General features: G+C 32.1%; 1 protein-coding gene and 1 pseudogene across 1 annotated transcript in view; one reads left to right on the top strand and one right to left on the bottom strand.

Annotated features, from left to right (window-relative positions):
* Positions 1-22348, bottom strand: part of LOC118070414 (E3 ubiquitin-protein ligase cblA-like) — an 89985-nt gene that overhangs the window by 54901 nt on the left and 12736 nt on the right. The gene's annotated exons all lie outside the window — the stretch shown is intronic.
* LOC118070428 (tigger transposable element-derived protein 4-like) lies at positions 61-895 on the top strand (annotated as a pseudogene).

Raw genomic sequence — 22348 nt, 5'->3', positions numbered from 1 at the left:
GAAAAATGTCATGGCGGTAAGCACAGTAAAGAGCGATTAACAATATTGCTAGCAACAAACATGACAGGCTCTGAAAAACTTAAGCCATTAGTTATAGGAAAGGCTAAAAAGCCTCGTTGTTTTTCTGGTTGTAAATCTCTACCACTAGACTATGATGCTAACAAGAAAGCATGGATGACAGCTGATATATTCAAAGGATGGCTCATTAAAGTCGACAAGAAAATGATTAAGGAGAAACGAAAAATATTACTCTTCATTGACAACTGTACAGATCACCACATAATTCCGCCATTAAAAGCCGTAAAAGTTAATTTTTTTCCACCCAATACAACATCTAAGCTACAGCCCTTAGATTAAGGAATAATAAAAAACTTCACATCCGCTTACAGAAAGGAAGTTGTTAGGAAACTGATAACAGATATGGAACAACAGTCAGCTTTATCTATTAATGTATTGCATGCAATTAGGATGATAGACAAGGCTTGGAGAAGTGTATCTAAAACTACAATATCAAATTGCTTCAAAAGCTGTGGATTTTCGTTGCCACAAGAAGAAGCTTTGGAAGAACCCCTTGAGCTGGATGTGAGTGTAGAGGCTGACTGGAATAAACTTCAGAATATAGAAGTTCAATTTGAAGATTATGTAGCATGTGATGAAGGGCTAGCTACTACTGGAACGCTAACTCATGCTGAAATCATCGACACAGTTAATCAGAATATGGATGACGATGATGTTAATGAAAATGACGTTGATTATACTGATTCAACAAGTTTTGAACCCCCAATAACAAATAAAGAAGCCAGAACTGCAATTAACACTCTACGAGCTTATGTTGAAAGATGTGATGATAACGAGGATCATGTATTCGGTTCATTGTTTGAGCTTGAAAAAATAATTGATAAAAAATCTGCAAATAGTTTAAATCAAAAGAAGATAACGGATTTTTTTTAGTGTACAGTGTACTTCATTAATATGTAATTTGTATTAATATGTAACAAATATATGTACATACTATAAAACTTAAGTTGAATTGTAATTCAAATTCGACTCTACAAATCGAAAAATACACTTAGAAATCGCGCCTCTGTAAGTGGAAATTTTAGCAGTTAAGTCATATGTGTCTCGAAGTTCTTGCTAAGTCGAAAACTTGTTAACTCAAATTTTTTTGCATTTCCCCTGACATTCGAGTTATAGAGATTCCACTGTATTCATGTAATGAAAAATGTCATGTGACTTAATTCTTTTCCTGAATTTTCCTGGTCGATTATCTCAAGAACAAAAAATCATATCGATGTAGGACCAATTGCATTCGACGCGTAATTGATATGTAACTTAGAACTGATTAGATTTTTAGCAAAATCGGTCCAGCCATTTTTTTGCAGAACCGAAGAACTAGCAAAAATGAAAAATGACCTGAATTTTGCAATTTATAAATCACATTATTTTTCAGACAAAATTTAAAAATATTTTAACAAATATGAACATTAAATGATTAGAATACTTGTTTAAAAATATGATGACAATATTTCATCGAAAAAAAAATTTTGAAAAACAAAATCAGAATTTTCAACTCGTGTCAGGATTGAGAAAACAGCATTAAAGACGCTATAATGGTCAATAATAATTGTTAATAATATGGAATTGTGTTCATAACAATTGAACATTGTTTCTAACAAATGATTATTGATCAAGGTAATATTCAAATAATAAGTTTTAAATTGTTATAAACAATAAAAATAGGGATCCATGCTATATATATGAGTACATTTAACGCATAATTTTTTCGTTTACTAAAAAAATGTTACCAACCGTATGACATAAATCAAAACATACTTTTTTCGTTTATAACAATAAAATTTGTTATAAATAATGAAAAAAAGGATCTATGAGGTATATTTGAATTCATCTAACGCACAATTTTTTCTTTTACTGAAATGAAGTAACTTACCATATCAAATGAATAAAAACACACTGATTTTGTATATAACAATTCCATTTGTTACAAAGAATGGAAAACAAAATCTATGCAACATTTTGATGTTCTATTAACGTGTAATTTTTTATTTTACTGAAAAAAAGTTACCAACTGTATGACATAAATGAAAACATGCTTCTTTGTTCATAACAATTTAATTTGTTATAAATAATGAAAAAATAGATCCATGCGATACATTTGAATTCTTTCGACGCGTGATTTTTTCTTTTACTAAAAAAAAGCTACCAACCGTATAACATACATAGAAACTCACTCTTTTTGTTTATAACAATTAAATCTGTTATAAACAATTGGAAACGGGTTCCATTCAAGGTGTTTTTTCATTTTTTCTACTGTGAAGTTGGTCGTGTGGACCTTTCAGGTCGCACCCAGACCACTGCAGAGCACTGATATTTTATGCTAGTTATTTTTTGTAAACTTATCAGACAAAATGTTATTTGTAATTTTAAAAAGAAATCATCTTCACTGATAGCATTTAGATGTATATATTAGATTTATACGCTAAATATACGTTTTAATTATATTTCACCGTATTTTTGCAAAAAATATTTTTATATACTTGAAGTATATTGTAGAGTAATATTTTAGACATACATTTTTGTTGACTTTTAAGAGTAAAATATTTATATACAGGTTAATATCGACATATTTAACCAAAAAAAACAAAGTAATTAGTTGCTCAACTTCTTCATATACATTGTATTTTTAAATAGTCTGTAGTATAATTTTTCACATCATGTACAATATGCTTTCAAAATATAGACTAAATATGTTTTCCAATTATTTTTTCATTTTTTAATCCTTTCGGTTTCATATATACTTAAAATATATTGCATTATGATTTTCAAATAATTTTTTAATACAGATATATCAGAATATATTGTATATATTGTGACGTTATTTTTGACGTTTGACGTTTTAAAAAATGATTTAATAAATATTGAAGGCTAATCATAGCCCAGTTAGTTTGCTCTAGCTATTTTTCACGTGTTGCTCTATATTTTTGGGCTCTCAGGAGCTATTTCAGTGGTCACTAGAGTAATCGTTCACGTTGTGCTTAAAGATTATTTTATTCGATTATATACTTTTGTTAATAATTATTTATTGCGATTGTTAATTTAAAATATCATTATAAAAGTTAGTTAGCAAGGTTGGAAGATTCTATATTTAATTAAAGTAGCAAAAAAGACTCAATAGGATAAGGAGGGGTTGGTAGAGGAGAAGTGACAAGCAGTTGGGGAGTTGCAAACCATTGTGAGGAGAAGTGGATCGCTAACGTGGAGTAAGGGGCCAAATGTAACGGGCCACCCGTTGGATGGTCTATGCTAGAAGACGTTTTAGCCCTATGAGTGATCCTCACCTGATCAGGCCCAGTAACATGGCACTCCAATGGAAGAGATGGAGGTGTGGAAGGTGCATTTTGGAGATTTTGTAAAGCAATTAGATTTAAGTTGAAGAATTAGTTATAAGTTTGCAGGCCTTGTGGGTGAAGCCTGATCAACTTTGCCTCCAAGGAAGCGCCTAGGTTAAGACGCCCTTCCACAAAGAAATCTAGGAGAGATCACGTGATGAAACTACTAATGGGGACACAATTCTACAAAACAAAAAATACTTATGCTATTAGAGGGGGAAAGTGATAAGACATCGAACAATTGAAGAGGGACAAGAAGTTAGATTTTGGAGACGGGAGAGTAGAGAGTTAACATTTAGAGATTGCAGTAAAAAGTCGATTTTTGGAGTCTGAAGAGAGCAGTCTAGGGTTGGAGACGTTAGAGTCATGAAGAAAATTGTTGGAAGTTGAAGAGATTGAGCAGGTATTGAGTCCAATTGTTGTGGGATTTAGTGATTTAGTCTGGTCAATAAGTTCAGTTCAGAAGGTTATAGTTAACTTGAAAAATTATGATGATTTTGTTTCGGGTTTTAGAGTCAATTATAGAGTAAAAATTTATTGTATTTGAGATTTGAATTGTTAATTTGAGATTTAAATATGTTAGAAAATTTATAAAAGGAGAATTATTGACAATTAAAGAGTTAATTGATTGAAGAGTTTGTAAAATGCCCCAGAATTTGAATTTTAAAATAAATTAATAAATAAGTGATAATCAAGACTCAGGTAATTTGGGTAGAAAAGAACCTTCGACTCCCTTATGTTTGGTTATTATTCGGGTAAATTCTATGCCGTACAACCAAGTAATTTTCTTGCCGGCCCTGACCCTCTCTCCACAACCCACATAACTGAGCTCCAGGAGATCCCCTGTCAGAACCTTTTTCTAAACTTTTGGAACTAGTGTTAAGACTTTTAAGGGTTTGGAGGTTTTGGTTGGATTTTTTTTTTATCTGAGATTAGTTGTAAGTTTTGGTCTAGGCTTAAGGTTTTTGGGATTTAGATGTAAGTTTTGCCAGTTTAGTTATTCTGGCGCCCGTCGTTTATAATCTTTATAAGCGAACCAGGGGTGCGAGCTGGTGAAATAGTGTCCTGAAGGAAGGTGAATATCTAGTACATCGACCCCAGTGGAATAATATCGTCACAATATATATATATATAAAATATAATTGATGGGTATGTGTAATGCGTATATGGAAAAAATATTTTAAACGTACACGTTGAAAGTTTTACAGTATACGTCTCGTATTTGTTACGGATCAGACGTATATGTAAAGTATGTACCAAATATACTAAATATATTTAAAATATACACCGTATACTTGAGAAAAGTATTTGACATATATTTTTTTCCGTATGGGTATGTAAACCATATGCTTAACCTTAGAGACATTAAGTTTCTTTTTTTTAGTCCTAGTCATTCGACCAATAGACAGGAATGAGGGGATCCTCGATAGAGAAAGTGAAAATGTGTAGTTTATATGAAAACAGTAACAAAATTTATGGAATAAAAGTTATTGAAAAATTATAACAACAATTTAAACGTTACCAACAGATGATTTCTTTTACTCTGGTCAAAATGAATTACAATTAATTGGTGCTTAGTCCATGCTCTAATTTATAAAGAATTTCATTGTTGTAAAAAATGAAAAATTCTTCTAAATCCATGTGTTCTGACTTGGAGGGCCCAAATCAGCGAGTTGAATATTCAAAATTGTGTAATGCTAGACTTGTCCACCGGTGCGTCAGTCAACTCATTGGATCAACCGTCGGGAAGTATTTCCCTCATGGCCCAGAAGACAACTCTACGGCCCTCGGACGAAAGGGAACAAAAATTATCAGTCTCGAACGTGCAAGTGGTTCAGAAACGGCAGTAGTGTATCTTTGGGCGCGAAACTGTTCTGGCGTCGACGCCATAGTGCCTCACGTACAGCACACCCCCGAACAACTCCGTTGTATTGTGTGCCTGTCGCTACACGCGGTCTGAGATAGACAACTCACAAACATTCAGTGAATAATTATATAGATATTCATAGTTTGAGTGTTTTTGTTAATAAACACTAAAAAACCGATATTATTTGTGTGTCTGAAAGTGCTTTTCTGAACCTTCTAGCATCCAACCTCCTGAATTAATCCTACAGTCCACTTAATTTGATTTTTTCTCATCACGGCCTACTTGAAGTCAGAACACCATGTAATATTGTTAGTTATACTTTTCCAAGAAAAGAAAAAATATCTCGTTGAAAGCACTTGCATAAGTTGCACAGATCCTGTTATCTACTGTTTGTAACAAATCCAATTGTTATAAACAATTTATGTGAACACAAAGTGGCCTATAATACTCCTGAAATCGATATCTTTATGTTTGCAAAGTTCCATCAAAGTCAGTTTTACCGTTTCCGTGATTCGAGCATGAATTTTGTAGAATAAATCAACCAATGCTGAATACTTTCACTTCGCGATAATTTTGGAAGGATTCAATTCGTAAGAATTAATGATAGGCAAAATAGACTAGCAAATTTCCGTGACTTCTTCTGCGACTAAATCAATTCCAGAAATATATCATTTAAATATATATAATAACAGTAAAACCAAAATCAAGCTAGAAAATGAAAGTAAAGAAATAAGAATCGGAAGAAGGGTACCTATTCTGATTGGGAGAAATGTGGGCAGCAAATTAACGGCGAAAATTTGTTGCACCTAGGATTTGCAGATGACTAGATTATCATCGCACAGACAAGAAAGAACGTATAAACTATGCTGGAAGATCTGGACAGAGAAAGTCGTAAGGTTGGGTGTATCATAAACGCTGAAAAAACAAAGCGGTAGATATATAAGGAGAGTTCTAGATCTACCTGCAATACCGGCCGGGGTGAAAAGTAGGTTCTGATCCGCACTAATTACCGACCGCGGTAACTTTTGACAATGATAAATTATCGGTAGCGATCATAACGATTGCGATTTTTTTACTGACCGCGATTGGCGGTAAGTTATCATTAACTATACTACCGATTTTTCTACCGACTTTGTTTATGATTTAATTATCAGCAAAAAAATAACTGTAGAAAAAAATTAGCGGTGATGTGTCTCAAGGATGTTAGATGATGGGAGAGGTTTCAAAGTAAAAACAATTTATCTTTCAAGTTAATTTTTTTTTTATTCAAAAAAAATTATAATATATTTTTCTTGTTTCTATAAAAAAAAATAATAATCATCTAAATGATGGTTCCCAAGTAGCATTCATCTACCTGTAAGAATCAAAATTATTTTCTTTAATAACTTTTTTCGTATAAGTAAAACTAGAAAAAATAATTATAAAACAAGACTCACAGTATTATAACCATCATCATAGTCAGTGGAATAATAATAATGAGAAGATTTTTTATCTTGAGAAAGAATTTTTATTCAAGAAAGAAAGATATAAATTTTATTTTATGTATTTGAATAAATTTTTTTTTTTCTTTTTTACAATATATACAATTATTGTAGTGTAGCCTATTATATGCATTGTACGTATGACAATTCAAAATGTCAAGTTAGTCCTAAACGTGATGTTAATTAAATAAACTGGTTCATGACTGAATTAAAAAAAATAGCTGAAACTGTCAAAATTAACCCAGAAAACGTAGTACCAATGAAACCATTAACATCCCAACAGTTAAACGATTTTCGTAATGCAAAAATCTGTCACATTTGTAATAAACTATTTTTACATGATGAAACGAAAGTGCATGATCACTGTCACTTTACAGGTAATTATCACGGCGCTGCTCATGTTAATTGTAATTTAAATTATCGAAATTTATGCATGATTCCACTCATTTTTCATAACCTCTCAGGATATGACTCACATTTTTTTATTAAATCATTGGCTACATCATTTAAAGGTTATATGAAATTATTACCTGTCAATAAAAAAAATACATAGCATTTACAAAAACAGTTGATCAGAAAATTTCCTGCGAAAAAAGGAAAGAAGAAATAGTTGTTAAATTACGATTTATTGATTCTTTTCGATTCATGAGCAATACTATTGAGAAACCTGCATCGTTTTTAGATAATAACGCAAAATCAATTACCTAAAGTTTCTATCCCGAGCCAGATAAATTTCAATTAGTAACTCGTAAAGTTGTTTTCCCATATGAATATATTGACTGTTAGGAAAAACTTGACGAACGACAACTACCTGACAAATCAAAATTCTATTCGAAACTCAACGATTCGGACATTTCCGACGACGATTACCAACATGCACGCCACGTTTGGGATCAATTTCAACTAAACACCCTCGGTGGATATTCAGATTTATATTTAAAAACAGACGTTCTTCTGTTAGCAGACATTTTTCAAAATTTCAGACAAAGTTGTCTCTACACTTATGAGCTTGATTCGTTACATAACTACACTGCACCGGGATTAACTTTCGATGCTATGTTAAAATATACAGAAATTGAACTCGAACTCTCGGACAATGTAGAAATGCTGAATTTCATAGAAAAAGGTATTAGAGGAGGAGTGGCACATTGTTCAAATAGATATGCGAAAGCAACTAACCCGTATATGTGTAATGATTATAACCTCAATGACAATGTATTATATTTTATGTATTTTGATGTAAATAATTTGTATGAGTGAGTATCTACCGACTGGATCATTTGAATGGGTGGAAGATGACATCAATATTTCTAATATTTATGAAGCAATTAAAAATATCTCCAAGGATTCTACAATTGGTTACAATTATTAACAATGTCTCGATTTAGAAATGATTGTGACTAAAATCCATAGAGTTCTTAAATTTAATCAATCATCATGGATGAAGAAGTATGTAGATCTAAATACAGATTCACGAAAAAAATCCAAAAATAATTTCTATAAATTAATGAATAATGCAGTTTACGGAAAAACAATGGAAAACGTTCGGAAGTATAAAGATGTAAAGTTAGTTACATAGTGGAAAAGCCGGTATGGTGCAAAAAATCTCATTGCCTCTCCAAAATTCCACAATAGTCTAATTTTTGACAATGACATGGTAATAATAGTAATGTAGCGAAAGAATATATATTTTAATAAGCCGATATACGTAGCATTTGTAGTTTTAGATTTTTCAAAAATGTTTATTTATGATTTCCATTACATTAAAATAGTTTAAAAATAGTTTAATTTATCAATTTTTCAATGCTAATATTTATGATTGCATCAAAGATGATATACATATATTCGACACCTCAGACTATCCACCAAATAACCGTTTTAATATTCCATTAAATAATTGTAGGTAAACCATTTATAGGAAATTGTAGGTCTTATAATAGATAAAAATAAGGGTGAAATAATAACGGAATCCATCGGTCTAAAAGCCAAAATGTATACATTTGAAGTTTAAAATAAAAAGAAAAAAAGACGAACATAAAGCAAAGGGTGTCAAAACTGCAACAATAAAATCTATAACATTCAATGATTACAAAAAATGCTTCCTTAATCATAAAAAATTATGTAACACGGAATACCATATAGTCAGCAAGAAACATAAAGTATATAAAATCAGTAGAAAAAAATTGGCATTAAGTTGGAAAGACAATGAAAGGGTTTTTTTAGCACAATCAACTGATACACTACCTTGCGGTTACGATTCATACTGAATAGTGTTAATAAATTATTGTAAGTAGAAGATTTATGTGAAACTTATAAAAAAAAATTTATTTGATAAAAAAATATTACAAATTATTTACATTAGCCTGTATTTTTGGATTCATCTCTTACAAAATATTAGTGTTCTGCAGTGGTCTGGGTGCGACCCGAAAGGTCCACACGACCAACTTCCCAGTGGAAAAAATGAAAGAACACCCCGAATAGAACCCGTTTCCATTCTTTATAACAAATGGAATCGTTATAAACAAAATGAGTCTGTTTTTATTCATTTGATATGGTTAGTTACTTCATTTCAGTAAAAGAAAAAATTGTGCGTTAGATGAATTCAAATATACCTCATAGATCCTTTTTTTCATTATTTATAACAAATTTTATTGTTATAAACGAAAAAAGTATGTTTTTATTTATGTCATACGGTTGGTAACATTTTTTTAGTAAAGGAAAAAATTATGCGTTAATTGTACTCATATATATAGCATGGATCCCTATTTTTATTGTTTATAACAATTTAAAACTTATTATTTGAATATTACCATGATCAATAATCATTTGTTAGAAACAATGTTCAATTGTTATGGACACAATTTCATATTGTTGACAATTATTATTGACCATTATAGCGTCTTTAATGCTGTTTTCTCAATCCTGACACGAGTTGAAAATTCTGATTTTGTTTTTCAAAATTTTTTTTTCGATGAAATATTGTCATCATATTTTTAAACAAGTATTCTAATCATTTAATGTTCATATTCGTTAAAATATTTACAAATTTTGTCTGAAAAATAATGTAATCTATAAATTGCAAAATTCAGGTCGTTTTTTGATTCTGCTTAAAAAAACTACTGGACCGGTTTCGTTGAAATTCTTATCAGTTCTAAGTTGTTTTAATATTCATATTCTTTATAAGATTTCGAAATTTCGTCTAAAAAATGGTATAATTTACAGATTGAGAAATTCAGGTCATTTTTCATTTTTGCTAGTTTTTTGGTTCTGCAAAAATGGCTGGACCGATATGAACCGGATCAGTTCTAAGTTGCGCAATTACGTGTCAAATGCAGTTGGTTTCACGTCGATATCATTTTTTGTTCTCGAAATAATCGAGGTGAAAAATAATCCCGTACGCACACACGCACACACGCCCATACGTACACACAGACATTCACTGGAAAACAATTGTATTCGACTCTGGGGACCTTAAAACGTGGAGATATGTCAAAATTCGGGATTCACAAAATCGGACCCATTACTATAACTTTTCACTAAGAAGTTAATAATATGACAAAATCATTGTCATCCTTAATGGCTTTTAATTTCTTTCAACATCCGTTTATTAATTTTATCAAGATGTTTAATTGTTCCTTTTTCCTTATTAATTTGTGTTGTTCTTCATGAGTTAAAGGTATACATTTAATATTAGCAGCTTTATCTTTTGTATAACGTGGTAATTTTTGAGCATCACTATACATTTTGTCAGCCATTGTTTCTAGCTCTTCAGCTAAAGACATTTTGGCAGTCATTGTTTCTAACTCATCAGTTAGAGACACTATAAATCTTTTATGTTTATCCAGCTATTGTGTGTCTTATCGAATACTAACCACTTAACAAAAGCTTGATTACCACGCTTTTTCAGAACTTTTTCCACCCAATAAATGTCAGGATATTGAACCTTAGTCAATTCTTCTTGATAAAAACCTCCGTCAATCGGTTGATCTTGATAGTCGACAAGCTTGTAGGTTACTGGATTAGTGTTCAATACTTGGCCTACATTAAATATTTTAGTTGTCCAATGAGGAGTGTATCCCTCCTCAAAGACATGTTTATATTTACTTATGCGCACTTTGTCACCAACCTTAAATTTCGTCTTTTTCATTTTTTGTTGAACTTCAAGTTTATTATTGTAGATAGTATGACGTAATTGTTTCTCATTGGCTGAAGTAACATCAATCGGTTTCATTTTGATGGTTCTATGTTTGCTATTGTTATATGATGTCATCAATTTAGGTAAGATGTCTATCCACTGGTAATCACCTTGCAACGTAAATTGTTTCCACATTTTACTATTTAATGTGCGATTAAATCGTTCATATATAGATGCCTTAAGATTACTAAATGTGGAATACATTTTGATATTATATTGTTTCATAAGTGCTTCAAAATGTTTATTGTAGAATTCCTTTCCTCTATCAACATGCAAAAATTTTGGCACCCTTTCTTGTGATAGAATAGATTTCATTGCATGAGCGACATCTTTACCATTTTTAGATTTTGTGGGCACAGCCCAAGCGTATTTTGAAAAAACATCAATAACAGTCAATAAATACTGATGACCTTTATTGTAAGTTTTATATGCTGTCATGTCAACTAGATCAGCTCGCCAAGTTTCATCAAGACCACGTATATCAACATGTCGTCGTTGAAAATTTCTCTTAACTGGTCTATGTAGCTCTTCAGTTATTATTTTTTTCTCCTTGTTCATGATGCTGCTGATCAAGATATTTCCGAATATTTTCTTCCTATTGTTTAATAGTTTTAGCTTGTTTACGATTTGCTTTTTCAGTAAACGTAATCGATCTGACTCAACTAGTTCAATTGTTTAATTCAATTCTTCTTTCAGACGTTTACGATGTTCTTGTGATAATTCAATATGCTGCTCTACTTGAATATCAATGATTTTAAGTCTTTCTCTATTTTCTTCAATGAGTTTCCTCAAATTTGCTACAGTTTCGCGTAGCAGACGTAATTCTATTTGAATAAAAATTTTTAAAATTGTAATCTCTTTTTCAATTACTTCTAATGATGTTGCATCATTCAAATCTACTGGTTTAGCGAGATTACACAATCTCTTATGATCTATGTCAAACTGTTGATCCGCAGTTGATTTGAATTCTTCACCAGGAGGTCCACAAATAGCACTTTTCACAATATCTTTTGCTAACTGTCGTTCAAAAACGTCAACACTCATTTTTAAACCTCTCACTTCAAAAGTTTTTCAAAGAATGAGTAGCTGTGTAGAATACATCAGATTAATAAATGAATTCAGCTTTACGTAATTCTTCTAAAATTGATAAAATTTCGTTAGTATGACTGAAATTTCCGGCAGTTTGAGATGCAATAAGTAAACGAAGTCGATCTACAAGTTCATTGGGATCATCCCAATAAATATAATCGGTAGGATGATTTTGTTTATGTTTAATCATATATTGTGGAAAACTTTCTCCACTTCTTGGTATATATTTACTGATTATGTCGGGGAATTTTTTTAAATTCTTATCTACTCTGATACTTCTGTCAGGAAGATAATGCTTTCGATAGGTGTTTGTCATACTGATAATTCTGCCATAAGTGTTTTTATCTTCTTTTGTTATTTTTGATTGATTAGGTGAATCCATAAATAATAATTCCAATAGACCAGAAGTAGTATTGTATTTTTTATCAGCAATATAAATAAAATTATTGTCGAACCTGACTTCAGAATCACCCATCATCAGTTGATTACCTTTTAACTTTCTGATACCATACTTTGCATGTAAGTCTTTGGACAAGAGCCTAGAATCGAACATCTTCAAATACCTTACTACAGGCATGTCTTTAATGGGAGTACTTTAATGGGTAATTGTTGCTGTTGTATAAGATTCATGATCAGTTATTTCATAATCAGGTGTGAGGCTTTCTTGCTTGCTTTCAACTTCTTCTTTAGGTTCTTCTTCCTTTATTTTTATTTCTCGAGGTTCCTCCTTAATAAGTTTTTTATCAGCTAATTGTTTAAGAGGAGTCACCATAGGTTTAAACATTTCACTCATGGTTTGTTGAGTCATATCTCTCCCAAGTTTAATCAACTTATGCTTTTGGCGTATTGCATCACTAGCTTTCGCTATTTGATGCAATACTTTTTTTTCTTGTTGCAGCTTCGTAGTTTTCATGTTCACACTTTGACAATCACATAAATAATGTACAGTTTAATGTATTCACAGTGAATGTATACTTATGAAGCAATCAAATCTTCTTCTTTATCGCCCATTATTAAGATCACTGTCTTTATCAATTACCAAGAAGCCATATTTATCATTATTCCAGCACATTGAACATATATCTTGAAAATGAGAATAAGTCATGTCAGTATTTACATGATTATCGTAAATGTGTTTTAGATTCATGTCATCTTGCCTGGAAAGTACAAGAAAGTTTGTATTGTCACGCACCAAATGTTTAGGAATTCGTGCATAAGTTTGACAAAGATAAAAGCAGTCAATATCTCTATGTCGTCCCATACAAAATAGGTTCGCATATTATCTTGTTTTTCGCATGCTACGTCATCGAAAATCATAATTGAGTTGAGTTTTGCTTCATCCGGTTTTACCACTTCCTCATGCTCATTAAAAGCAGAAAATTTAATACCTTTATTTAGATCAATTTTTTTTTTTAAAAACTGACATTTAGGTTGGTTGAATGATTTTAAATACAAATAGATTTTCAAATCGTAGGCCATTTGAATCTACAATAAGTGCTAAAAGAGTATTTGTCTTTCTACAATTTGATGGACTACAAATAACACCACGGACACTATTTGGTAAAAGTTGTCCGTGACGTTTGATATTTGTGTCTCGTGATAGGTCAAAGTTAATTACAGTCAACTTAATGTCTTGTTGATTGAACTTCATCTTGATGTAGAATGACATTCTAGCTATAAATTTACATCTTTTATAGGTGTCGAGTCAGTCGTTCTTGAACAATGATAGTGCAAAGACGTATCAAAAAACGAGGTGCTGGTATTGTTAATACACTTATAAACAAATTGCCATTTGAACTTCATATACCAGGATATCATTATTGTGGTCCAGGAACTAAATTGAAGGAGAGATTAGCACGTGGAGATCCAGGAATCAATCCATTGGACGCTGCTTGTGAAGAACACGATATTGCATATTCGCAAAATCGAGATAACATTGAAGCTAGAAACGCAGCAGAATACTTGCTGAAAAATCTATGAAACGTGTTTTTGCGAGAGACGCAGATATTGCTGAACGAATTGCTGCTTTAGGAATTTCCAACGTCATGAAAGTTAAATCAAAATTGGGAATGGGTTTGAAAGAAAAAAACAATAAGGACAAGGAAGTTAAGCATTTGCGAAAAGTTGTTAATTCAGCAAAGCTTATGTTAAATTCCACTTCAGATCCGATTAAATCTGCATTAGTTGCTGCACGAAAGACTGTTCTCGATGCTAGTGGAAAGAAAAAAATCAAAGTTCCACGTATTATACCAATGTCGCCATAAGTGGGAGTTATTCCGCCTCTTATACCTCTATTTGCAGGTTTAAGTGCAGTTGGTGCTGTAGCAGGTGGCGCTGCTGGCATTGCAAAAGCAATCAATGATGCTAGAGACGCCAAACGCGAATTAGAAGAAGCCAAACGACATAACGAGAAAATGGAAGCAATAGCTTTGGGTAAAAGTCTACGTCTAAAACCGCACAAGAGAGGATTAGGATTATATTTGAAACCGGTAAAAAAAAAAACTAGCAATTTACAGCAACCACATGAGCTTATGAAATATCTTAATGTTGATAGAATACTGTACAATCATGAGAAACATCATGATTACAGTACGGATAATTGCGGACACTTGTGTTTAAAATTTTTACGTAGAAAAGTATAAAGGTAATATGCACTTTCCAATAAGCATCAGTCATAGATGATTCACTCACGTTAACATTGTCTGGACAAACGTCCGTTTTCAAAGCATTTCATTTTCCACCAATTAAATTATCATCATCTAAAAAATATAACCTAGGACATGTGGAATTGTTAACTTTCAATTCCATTCCAAACATCGATAACGGCAACGATAAATTTTATTATGCACTCAATGGTGAAGATATAATCCCAATAATAATAAACTACACACTGAAGTTTACAGTGAAAATGCAACAATAAATTTCAAACCGCATCATTCTATTGGTAGTTTGTTGGGCTTTAGTCCACGAGTTATTTTTTCAAAACTGACTCACAAATCAGATTTACCAGTATCTATCTTAAAAATTAATGCATTAAGGATCGTATGTAATATTACTACCGGAGCATACATGAATAATCAGTTGGTACATACGATTCATGAATTTTTTCCATCAGTTCCACCAGGATATAAAATCATTGAAGTTCCATCAAACATCATTTATCTTCCAATCACCGTATAAGCAATACATAATTTACAACTGCGTATTGCTGATCAAGACGGTCAATTGGTTAATTTGCGTGGTGAAACTGTAACAATACGTTTACATTTGAAATCAGTCACGTGATGAGGATTGTTTATAAACCAACAGTAGGGGGAAGCTATAAAACTAACATATCATGTCTGAATCCCATCAGTCATCGACCATATGCATCTACAACATATAATAATAATGATGAGATACATATCTCAGTTCAACATCAAGATTTATGTCTGTTGCCAAGCAAAAGTTCCCGGAATCTAACAGAAATGCAGTAGCAGCAACATCAAGATTCGTTAATATGGCCGTATGCTATTTATTTGAAGAAATACGATATGAATTGAATGGTGTTGAGATTGATCGAAATAAAAATGTTGGTCTTACAAGTCTCATGAGGGATATCTATCTCTTCATCCAGGTCAAAGAATTATTTAGATAATGCAGGTTGGGTAACGGATAATGAAAGAATATTCAATGATAATGGATACTTTGATGTTTCGATACCGTTAGATATGCTATTGGGATTTGCTGAAGATTATCATCGCATAATTGTCAATGCCAAACATGAATTAATACTTACTCGTTCAAATAGCGATCTTAATGCAATTGTACAAGCTACAGCGGAACCTGAAGAGACGATCACGCTTATAAAAATTGAATGGATAATTCCTTATGTCACTGTTGCAGACATAAAAAAAGTAGAATTGTTAAGTTACATTGCAAAAGACCTACCGATTTCAGTGGCTGAAATAAGGAATTTGCTCGAAAAGCGATTGTTGGCTTTCAGTTAACCATTCTATTAAGTATTATCATTGCTTCATTCATAATATACGAAATTAAAACAATTTTGTTGCGCAAAAATTGAGTAAAATGAGAGTTTATTCATAGAGCAACCATACCTTTTTTTTTCATCAAGTTAGTTATCAGAGTTTTAGATTGCTATGGAGTTTTCTAACTAACAGATTATAAAGATAGTAACAAGTTAATTTCGCTCGAGCGCGAATATACAAATAATCGAAATATTTTCTAAACAGATTTTTTTTTTTGAATATTACATTCGAGTGACTGTTGAGATTTTATAGAGTCATAAAATTTTTGAAAATATTGAAAACATTTAAGCCAATTAATAAACAACAGTCACGCCAAGTTTTCCGTTGTTATGTTTATTGCGTAATTAAACGTACTGCATTCTTTTGTAAAAAAAAAACCAAAGAAAATAATTCATTTTAAATATTGTTGATTCGTAGATTGAAATAATTGGAGTTTAATGATTTCATTTTAGGACTGTTTATAATTTCATCATTGTCGTTATTTATGTTTAGCGCACATTTTCGTACAGCCCAGAAGACGGGGGCTGTTTTTGATGATATGTAGAAAGATAGACAATAAATTTCCTGTCAACCTATCTTAAAGTAATCGCGTAGATACAGTTCTTCAATCAATGTTCGTAACCAATTCAATTGTTGTTAACTAAAAGTCTATGCCCATTTATGTGAAACAGTTGGTAACTTTTCTTCAGGAAAAGAAGAACATCCCGTCGAACGAATTCGAATTAATTGCATAGGTCGCTTTCTCAATTGTTTATGACTAATTCAGTCGTCATAAACGGAAAGAGTCAATTTTTATGCATCTCACATACTTAGTAACTTTTTTTTGATAAAAGAAATAATATCTATAATATTTGTTGAGAATTAATTAATTCTCAGTTTGGATTGGGACTGGGTCGATAACCAATCGACCAAATAATCAATATTTCTTAATCTAGTCACTCATTTGACTAATTTTCAATGTCCTCTTTGACTACTGAAGATCCTGTCGCCATTTTTTCACTGTTTTCGTTCACGTGTACACGCCATTCACATTCCCTCTAACAAATTTTGAAGTTTTGAGTCAATCATTAGTGCTAGTGCTATTGTAAATCATCAGGAACATTCAAGTTGTAGTCTACAATAGAAATCAATTAATAGTTCAAGACAATTCACAGTACATTCGAGAAAATAAATTAAATTCATTTTGCATTGCATAGATATGCTCACGCCACGTGCACAATCACATCCTTGCTCAACTTGAGAAGCGTGCTGATCTCGTGTAGGAGGTCAATAATACCGAACACACCAAGTTGAACATTTGTTGGACATTTAATTCAAACATTCATTCTCATTATTCTAATTATTGTGAAGGACATTCAATTCTTGTATTCAGACATCAAAGGTTATTCAGTATATTGTGTACCTGTTAGTGCTGAAAATAAAGATATTATATTTTTTATAAGACCTGACTTCCGTTTGCTCTGTTCCGGCACAATCATCCTTATACTCAAACGGTTAGGTTTATTCACAAGTTGAGATTTTCTCAACAATATCATATTTAAAAATAACCTCAATTTATGTTTTTCATAATTTATATTATTGTATAATATATCGATAAATAATATTATTCGCATTTATATACATATTAGTGTAAGAGAGACATGAAACATTGACTCAAGAATAAACATGCAGTATACAAGTGTCAAAAAGTTTGCGTTCTATAGTCATGCTCATTTCTTGGTTTTTCATGACCTCTTTTAGACTTCAGTATTGTTTCCATGCATTTCCTATGCGTCTGTTAATTTCCTTGCAAGTAAGATCTATGGGTGAGATTGTTTGACCTAGGTAGATATAATTGTTTACATATTCAATTATGTTATTGTTCACGTAGATAGGTTTTTGGTGCTTGTTCGTCGTGGCCTTAAGTAGATATATGAGGAGAGTTCTAGATCCACCTGCAATACTGGAGGTAAAAAGTAGGTTCTGATCCGCACTAATTACCGACCGCGGTAACTTCTGGCAGTAAGTTATCGACTTACTGACCGTGATAAGTTATCGACAGTGATAAATTATCGGCAGCGATTTTTACCAATCTCAATTGGCGATAAGTTTTTATCAGCCATAATATCGATTTTTACCGTCTTCGAGTAGCGATAAGTTATTGTCAGCTATAATACCGATCCTTGATTGGCTATCATTCTTTTTAATTCGTGCTACTGATTTTTTCAGGAAATTAATGAAAATGATAATTTTTTTTTTGTGTACACAATTTGTTTATAGCAAAAAGAAAATTACATTTGATTAATATATCATCATAATTATATAATTATAATAACATAATATATAAAGTTTTCCAATATATTATGTTAGTTTTCTTATTTGCGCACTCAAGGGTTTATATTCTATTATTCGATCATGTAAGATCAAGCAATAGGCTGATGTGTTAGCAGGAAAAGCTTTTGATAATACGAACTCCAGTCGAACATCCACTGGTCCTCATTTTAAGAATTCATTTTGTTTAGAACAATCGATTACTACAAATGGTGCTATATCAATAAATTTTCTTTTCGTGAGCAGAGGTTCTGTTTCTTTATCATAATATGTTGTTTGAAAATTTTTATACATATCATATAATAAGGCAAATTTATTGTGACTTATGTCAAGATTCATGTTACCATATGGATAGCATTGTAAATTGAGAGAAAGTTTTACATCCCTTAAATCACAATGATCAAAATGACTTGCATCTTTCGTAGCATCATTTTTGCGTGCAGTTTGAAATCCTAATATAACATAGCGGGGCTTTTCCAATTGAGTTGTCGTTTTTACGACCCATACGTGTTTGGTTGTGTTCGGCAGCATTGGATATTCATATAATTCCCATGATCTGAAACTCACTGGAATCGGTGGGTCTTCTGCAATGTAACTTAACAATTCTACTTTTTTTATGTCTGCAACAGTGACATAAGGAATTATCCATTCAATTTTTATAAGCGTGATCGTCTCTTCAGGTTCCGCTGTAGCTTGTACAATTGCATTAAGATCGCTATTTGAACGAGTAAGTATTAATTCATGTTTGGCATTGACAATTATGCGATGATAATCTTCAGCAAATCCCAATAGCATATCTAACGGTATCGAAACATCAAAGTATCCATTATCATTGAATATTCTTTCATTATCCGTTACCCAACCTGCATTATCTACATAATGTACTCTCCGTGTACATATATCGTAGGAAAATTGTGACCACGAGAGAAACGCCTGCATCAAATGTCATTTAGATAAGACTGACAAAGAAAAAGTTCGAATTAGAGGCGTAGCCTAATCTGTATCTCGATAAATATTCGATGAATGAATCTTTTCGATTTAAAGAAAAGCTGATGGTCATGATTGATTGTATATTGAAAATCATCCCGTGATGTTGATTAGTTATTAAGATGTTTACAATTAAACATTGCGTTGTGATGTCACGTGCGAACCATTCAGTATAGAGTAGCGCGTTACTCGGCACTGTAAATGTAGGCCGCGAGAGAGCACTAGTTGGATGTGGGACAATAGTTGAGCTAGGGGCAAAATGATTAAAATAATTAGATGAATCAAGGTCTCTTCTGCCAACTCATTTTCGCCAATTAGACAACTCTAATTAATTCCTAGGCATATGTATCCCTTCTCAAAGGGCCTAAAAACGTTGAAAACGCAGAGTTTTCAAGAAAAACGGTCTGTATTAGTCAGTATTCATCGGTTACTGATAGTATTCGTACGAAGCTCAAACTCGGACGACTCCTAGGCATCATTGGACGATGCCAACCCGCAGACAACTCGTTGTAACAGTCAACTTGGTAAGTGTGTACTAGCAGAGAACTTACACAGTCGAACTCTCTAGTGAAAACCCAGAGAACTCTCCAGAATATTCCTCAAGCATGGAATAACTCATCAGTAAATCATCTATACTGATGATTATGAACTCATCAGGGAGTCTAACTATCAGCAGATTTATCCAGCAACCTCAAGTTGGTCAAAATAAGCATCTTCGTTGCAAAAAGCGCGAAAGATGGTGACATAGACGCCTCACGGCCCCATAGACGGTCACACTTACAAAATCCACATCAGGACAACTCGCTTGTGTCCGTGTGACTGATACCAACACATTGAATATCAGAAGATTCCTGGTGCAGAGACCAGTACAGGAAAACTTACAACTTTCCTGTGATCTTCTACTCATCAGTCAACTCATGAGTGAACTCTCTATGTGAAATTTCAGTGAACTCAATACTGGACACACAATTCAACGACTTCGTTTTTCAGTTAATAAATCGTCAATTGTTACTGTTGAATAGTGTCAGCCGATTCATTTACACCGTTCAAAAGTCTCGACTGATCTAGGATCTAAATATCCTAAAAAATACAGTCCACAAATTCCCGATTTCTCAGTCAGCCAACTCAAAGTCAGAACAAACTTAATGAGCAGTATCGGTTAATGTTTTACAAACGTTAAATGCTTGTCCTCTTTTATAGTATATTCAGTAGACTAATAATATGTTATTCAATTATACATGTCGATTTCACAATATGATTTTTGATTAACATCATCATTACAATGCAAAATATTTAGTCGTACAACGAATTTTTTGTAGAAACTAGTTTATATTATGTCATTTTTACTCAAGCAATATTAGCAGATACCCGCGACTTCGTCGCCGTAATGTATATAATCATGTTAGAAAAACTCAAATTCACCAAATCGATTCCGTTTCCAACTGTTTATGACAAATTCAATCGTTATAAACAAAAAAAAAGTAGGTTTCTTGTTGTATTCCACAGTTTGTAACTTTATTTTAGTGGAAGAAAAAATTACGCATTCGAAGAATTAAAATATATTGCATAAAATCTCGTTTTCCATTGTTTATAACATATTCAATTATTATAAACAATTTGCATGATCTGATCACGCCCTCTACATGTGTGCAAAATTTGTTTGCAATTGGATAAGTCGTTTTGGAGATTAGCGTAAATAGACAGACAGACAAACACTAGAAATTTATATAGTATATTTATATATAGATTTGTACTATTTTCCAATTCAGCTAAAATACAGATACTTTCTATGTCGATCAGATATTATAGATACCCATAATTATTGGACTACATATATATTGTTTACAAAAAAGCTACTTTTGTTAGATCAAAGACAGTACTTTCCAAAGAGTTTAACTATAATAAACGATTGAATAATAAACCATATTGATGTAATTTAAAGTTGAAACTACAAATATGCTTGAAATACCACTGTTGAGAATTAGTCAATTCTCAAGTTTGAATTATCAGCTGATAGGAATTTCGGCGGCGATTTTGGCACTAGGTCAATAACCAATCGACCAAATAATCAATATTTCTAATTCTAGTCACTCATTTGACTAATTTTCAGTCTTCATCTGGACCAATGAAATTCCTGTCGCCATTCTTTTTCTGTTCTCATTCACGTGTACACGCCATTCTAATTCTTCTTTCCAAAATCTTTTCTATTCGAATCAATCATTAGTGCTAGTGTCATTCTAAAACGACAGAAATATTCAGTTTTTCGTTCTACAACTAAATCAATTAATATTTCAAGACGATTCATTGCAAATTCAACTAATTGAATTAAATTCATTTTGCATTGCATTGATAGGCTAACGCTACATGCACAATCATATTTTCTTGACTTGAGAAGCGTGTTGAGCTCGTGTGGGAGGTCAATATACCGAACACACCAAGTTGATTATTTTTTAGACATCTAATTAAAATTCAGTAATTAAAATTGACATTCAGTGATCTCTAAAGACATTCATTCTTTTTATTCAGTGACAAAAAAGTTATACAGTGTATATTGTTCAAAGTTCAGATTTTCTCAGCAACCACTAAAACATATATTACTTGATGTCAGTAAAACGTCGCGCCAAGGGCACGTGTTACATCTGATCCAATTTTGTTTTGAAATATTCAATGAAATTCGCCAACTCCAAAAAACATTCAAGATGAAGAAATCTTAAACTGGAAAATAGAATTTCTCTAAGAAAAACAGCAGCTGCATACGGAATTCCTGTAGCTACACTTGCTAAAAGAAGGAAAAATTTGGATAGTATCAAAAACAAAACAGGACCAGGAACAGTTTCATCAAATCGTGAAGAAAAAAATTGTCAACTGGATCTTATGTAGAGCTGAACGAGTTTCTCCTGTTACTAAGACAGGCTTATTAGATTCAGTGCAAAAGTATGTGCAATCTTTAAAGAATAAGACTCCATTGGTAGATAGCCGTCCAA

The sequence above is a fragment of the Chelonus insularis genome, unplaced genomic scaffold, assembly GCF_013357705.1.
Source record: "Chelonus insularis isolate UGA/USDA-ARS -01 unplaced genomic scaffold, ASM1335770v1 contig_58_pilon, whole genome shotgun sequence".
In the NCBI taxonomy this organism is placed as follows: Eukaryota; Metazoa; Arthropoda; class Insecta; order Hymenoptera; family Braconidae; genus Chelonus; species Chelonus insularis.
The sequence above is the reverse complement of the archived record's forward strand: the minus strand, read 5'-3'. Positions and strand labels throughout refer to the sequence as shown.